Below are 6,000 nucleotides of genomic sequence, written 5' to 3'. Positions count from 1 at the left end.
TTAAAGTTGTCTTTTCAATGCCTGTTCCTTGCAGAAAAGTGACACCATTTCAAAACACAGCTTTTCCTGTATGCCTCTATTTACTTTCCCATTTTTCATGTAATATCTTCTATTTAACCAATTTCAGTAACATATTTAACATCCTTGCAGATGTAACTGCAACACATTCGAGAGCCTTGCAAAGTAGAATAAAATCGTATGGTATCTTCTGTGCGTGTAAAAAGGTGAGGAACACAAAATCAAACAGCCTAAAAGTTGTTTTCCCAGATTGTCAGAACTCCTGCCTTTATTAATTAAACAAACCAGGTAATGTTTGCACTGTTTGCACTGTGAAGTTCTGATCTGAATATACCAAAGCAAGACAGGAACAGGTTTTGACAACTCTTCCTACTAAGAGTAGAGGGTAAAAATTGCTAACTCACTCTGTGGCAGTAATTAGCTAAACCCCTTGTACTTTAATTGTGGTTTCAACTGTCTTAAAAAATGTATTTGCATATTCTAAGTATGATACTTGGCCTATAGCTATTAAATCACAGCACTGTTCATATTTTTTTATTTGTCTTAAGGCATTTGCAAAGTATGTGTGATGAGAACAGTGTTGCTACTCTCATCTATCTGCACTGCCTTGCAGCGTAGTTTGAGCCCTGGGGTTTTTTTAGGCTATGTAGAGTAGAAAGCAAGGCAGCATTTCCCAGTTCAGCTACAAAGTTGCAGGAAACAGTGTACTAGCAATAACTAGCTCTGGAGCAATGAATAACCAGCAACCAAGCTACTCCTGGGAAAGCTCCCTTGCATTTTAAATCAAGAAAATGATGACCCATTTTCAAAGTATAAAGTAATTCCTGTCAGAAAACTACCTTTCTTGAGTGGTTTCTAACCAGGTGAAACCAGTGTATGTGACTTCTGCAAAGTCACAATCCCACTTCAGGATGTGAATCGTGCCTTCCATTGCATCTGAGGCAAGAGACACTTCTCTGCCTCGGGTAACATTGCACGTTGCCCTTGAACAGCCAGTGCCCATGTTTAGTGGCTAGATGACACTAGGAAGGACACCTGAAGTGAAGGCAGACACTGAGGATGAATTTTTGAGAGCTTGTCAATCAAACAGTATAATGGAGTGCAATATTTGGACCTTTCAGTTACATCCAATAAGCCCTTGATCTATGAAGGTGGAGGCTGGCCATGGTGATGAGGACAGCCTGAAGGATCCTCTAGATTCATTCAGGTACAGAGGCTATAAATCAAACCATCCCAGAGGTCAGCAAGAGGTCAGAGAAAGGGAAGCAACAGCAAAACAGGAGAAGCCCCTCCTCATCCATGCCAGTGCCCAACTTGCTGTGGTGCCATGTGCTGCCTGGCCTGCAGGGATTCATTAGAATAATAGAAACATTTTGGTTGGAAAAGACCCTCAAGATCATTGAGTCCAACCATTAACCTAACACTGCCACTAAACCGTGTCCCTAAGAACCTCATCTATACGTCTTTTAAACACCTCCAGGGATGGTGACTCAACCGCTTCCCTGGGCAGCCTGTTCCAATGATTGATAACCATTTCCATGAAAAAAAATTTCCTAATATCCAATCTAAACCTCCTCTGGCACAACTTGAGGCCATTTCCTCTCAGCCCATCACTTGTTACTTGGGAGAAGAGACCAACCTCCTCCATGCTACAATCTCCTTTCAGGTGGTTGCAGAGAGCTATAAGGTCTCCCCTCAGCTTCCTTTCCTCCAGGCTAAACAGCCCCAGTTCCCTCAGCTGCTCCTCATCAGATTTGCGCTCCAGACCTTTCACCAGCCTTGTTGCCCTTCTCTGAACTCGAATTCTGCCCTTGCACGCTGTCCTGGCCCCTGCACACGTCAGGCTGCCTCTCAGCAGGCACACCGTGCAGCAGGCAGGCTGGGCAGAAAGGGCTGTCATCTGCCTGCAAGGGTTTCGGAGACTGAATAGGTATTTGCCTCACTGCTAATAACATTGCCTCAGCAAATATGTATTTCTTTGGAAGGAAGTACCCCACTGTATATTGAGAAAGCTGTCCTTCCCAAACCAATTCTTTTCTCCATTCTGCTGCCTCGATGATTCAGCATAAGCAGAACATATTTTTCCCTGAAAACCTGTTATATAAAACCATGTTTATTTCAGTTAACCTTTTCAGCCAAAGAGCTAACCTACTGCAGCTCATCAATAATGCCTCCATAAATCACCATCAAGCAGAGTGCAGGCAGAGATTAATTCTAAGTAATTTTGTGTATAAAATTTGCTCAAAACTCATCTATCTCTAGACATTTATTTACACATATGGAATACCCAGGTTTTGAAGTCCAGTGAAGTTTTCACTGACTGACTTTTAATAAAAATTGCCTAAAGGCTGTAAATTACTTTAGCATCCTCAGCTTCCATTGAAAGGAAGTGGACAAGGAGTCAAGGCACATAGCACTCAATGAGTGCTACTAATAGTAATAAATAACAGGAGGCGAAATGGATAGAAACTTTCAGAGCTCCAGCAGACAAGAGAATGAGATCATTGTTTGAGCACGTCAAAGAAACCAGCTTTTAGGAATGTTTTACTGCTCAGGTCCTTAGGATGCTACAAGCTTCTGCTTATGAGGGCTTTATGATCTTGCTAATGTTAAGGATGGAGTTTTGCAATGTTTATGATTTCTACTGTCTGACTCTTGCCTGTGACATTTGTGTAGCACCACAGAAACACTGGCTGGAAGACATCAACAGAGGTCGGTGGGACAGAGCACGAGAGGGGACAGAAAGGAGCTCCCTGCCCTGCTCACATTGTAAGTCCTCACCCTGCTACCCATTTCTTTTATAGATGCACCTGAAGTTCACCTTTTTCAAAGAATGGGGATGACTTCTTCAGCAATGTGACAATTGGCATAAATCAGAGACCTTCGTCTTTTCATTTCAGCTCTTCACAGTTTTTTTATGAATCTGGCTCCTTGACAAGGAGAAGTCGCAAAGGTGTTTTGCATGTGCAAGCAATGGAGTAAACAGACAGGTGACCATGGTTTGGTTGAAAGTCCATGCTGTGGACATGGAAGTCCATGCTTCCTTTCTAAGGCAAATATGAAGGAGACGAAAGCAAAGAATAGGCGGTGACTCTGCTTACCATCTTCCATATCTGAGCCAGTACTGAAGGATAAGAATTATTTATTAATACAGGTCCGGAGAGCAGTAAGTTAGCACTTTCCCTCAAGAGCAGAGAAAACTAGAAAGACTCTGTGTCCCTCATATCTTTGAATCCCAGAGCTGCTTCAGAAATGGTGCAGCTCACACTTGGCAGCCAGCTTCAAATTTACACCCATTGCATTTCCTACCGCACCTTGCTGAGCCACTACGACCAGTGGCCTGCAACTGGGCTGGCTCATCAGATGCACAGGCAACAGGATGCACATTTCCTTCAGAGATGATCTGTGCCATGATGGCAGACACTCTTCCCTTCTTTCCCTCCACCCCGTCTGTTCTGTGGAAACAAAAGAAATTCCTAGAAATGCCTTGTACGCACATCAGTACCTGTCAACCAGGATGTGACAAGACTTGCGAGCCCAGCCAAATGTACATATGCATCTGAAACTAATAAACCACATCACCACCGTGTCAGGGAGGATTTCATCAGGCTGCTTCTGAAGGGCAAAGAAACAGCTTGCTTTGGAGAGGAGGCAGTTCTACCAATCACCTGCCACGAGACGATATGAGAAAAAGAAACCAGGCCACACTCTCTCCTAAGGGAGAGTTGCTAATTGAGCTCTGTTATATGATCCAATCCTAAATCCATGTCTCCACCTGAACAGCTAAAACACCGAAATGCATCTGAGGTGAGCAGAAGCCAACAGCAATATCTCCAGCTTATTAAAAACCTGCTTGATGATTAGAAACAAAAGGCAGGTCAGCACTAATGAGAAACACAGCATGTGATGACTGTGGGTCCCTCTGGGTGCAGCCGGATGGGAATGCCCAGCCAGAGGAGCCTTATGTGGAGGGAGCCCTGCTGAAGAGCTTGGAGATTCACCTCCTCCTGAGGTGCTGCAGCAGGCTCCTTCCTTCCCTGCCCTAAACAAGGACGGCACGCAACCCCAAGCTGCCTTAGGGTTTGCAGAAAGGGAGCAGTAACCCACCTAATGTGTCCCCTCCAGGGCTAATAGCAGGAAACTATCTTGGGGAATCATGAGAAGTGGGAGATGCGTGATCTGTGGGTACCCAGGGCTTACAAACGTAACCTTACGAGCACCTCTTGTTCAAAACCAGAGTAGTTCTGAAACACAATTGCAATTACATGGGTGAAACTCAGCTTTGGTAGAGTTAATGGAAAAATTCCCTTTCACATCAGTGGAGTCGTATTAGCCAAGGAAATACATTGAAAAGGTTGAATGAGTTTGTGCCAGGGCTTTAAGAATCTTTGCGTATCGTACCCTGCCAGTTTAAATGATGACTACAAAGATCTGTTATAAAACTTTTCCAGGAGAGGCAAAAGCTTTCTCTCTGTCACAGTTTTTTAATATACTGTGATTCCTGCTCATAGTAAATTAGGTTATTTATCTCCTTTATTTATATGCACTGCTCTAACACTGTAACAAAACAAAGTGATAGATGCACCTATACCAGTAGTCAAACTCAATAACAAAGCAACAGCAATTGTGTGTAACTTCACCCTATTGTTATCAATTTATATAAAAGACAAATTCTTCAAGCTGGGAACATGTGAAAGTAAATTCTTTACTATTCTGGACTTGCCAGCAATCACTTTGTCCTCTGATCTCAAACCTTTCCCCAGGCTGTGCTGACATCACGGAGGACTGATGGTGATCTCACAGACTTTACCCCAATTCACTTTCCTGCTTTCCGGGCAAGCAGTTCTTTATTACACCACTGAAACTGAAGGCAGAATAAGGCCAATGGTCAGAACTACAGGATGCAGAGATCTTCATTTTGGAGTTGAGAGTCTAAGCCAAAGCAGAATGTCAAAGGCAGAAGCAAACTTTATTGGATTTCAGACTAATTCCACCTGCCTTCTGTAGATAAATTTTACATTTAGATGTGTAGGGATGACTCGCACTGCAGTCAAGAAAAATTGTGCTCAGCGTTATTTGTCACCAATCCAACCGCCCATTCTGGAAGTCTTTTGCTGCAAGAGAGGGGTCTTTGGGTGAGAATCTCTTCCAATACTGTTTAAACTATCCCAGATTCCCATGTAGAATATCTAAATACTACCAGCTTCCCTGTAATATTAACTTAATTTATGCTATTCATTTACATTCTAGTCCAAATTGAAACTCTTGTTTCACTGGTATATTAAAAATGAGCCTACCAAAGAACAGCACATTTTAAAGTAGTAACAGATGGGAAAGTCTGTAGAGTTCTACAAATTTAGATCCCTACTTTAAAACCAATTAAATAAATTAAAAAATGAGCAACCAGTATCTACCTTTCACTTTGTTTCTAAAAACACATGCTTATGGTTTATTGTATGAACCAGCACACCATTTTATCAACAACTGTAGCAAGTCTCGGCAAAAAATTACTGGCAAAATAGCTGTCCCTTAATTTCATATTATGTTTATAAATTTAGATTTTTGAATCAATGCTATATAAGACTATCCCTCAAGCAGCAGTGTGCCCACAGAACCAATCTGTGGATATATCTACATCACAGTCCCTTACAATAGCATTTTTTTGCCTTTATCAGACGTATGTAAGAAAATCCATTTGCATCATATCATATTGAAAACAGAGGATTTCTATATTTCTGAAGAAATTAACTCTAGGTTTGAAATTTGTTTTCATGATGTCCTAGGCTAAGGGGAAAAAAAAAAAAAAAGGTTATTTTTATTCATTAATGTATTTGCAATTCATGAAACTTAAATGGAAGAAGTGCATTAACTTCTCTGGGATTTACAATCACTATTTGCTTTTGGCATGGAGTGCTACTTCAACAATCATATTTTTTAAGCTGTTAACCCGTTTTTTATTTTGTCTTTCACATCCTTGTCATT

The sequence above is a fragment of the Nesoenas mayeri genome, assembly GCF_963082525.1.
Source record: "Nesoenas mayeri genome assembly, chromosome: 1".
Taxonomy (NCBI): Eukaryota; Metazoa; Chordata; class Aves; order Columbiformes; family Columbidae; genus Nesoenas; species Nesoenas mayeri.
This window is presented reverse-complemented; position numbering follows the sequence as displayed.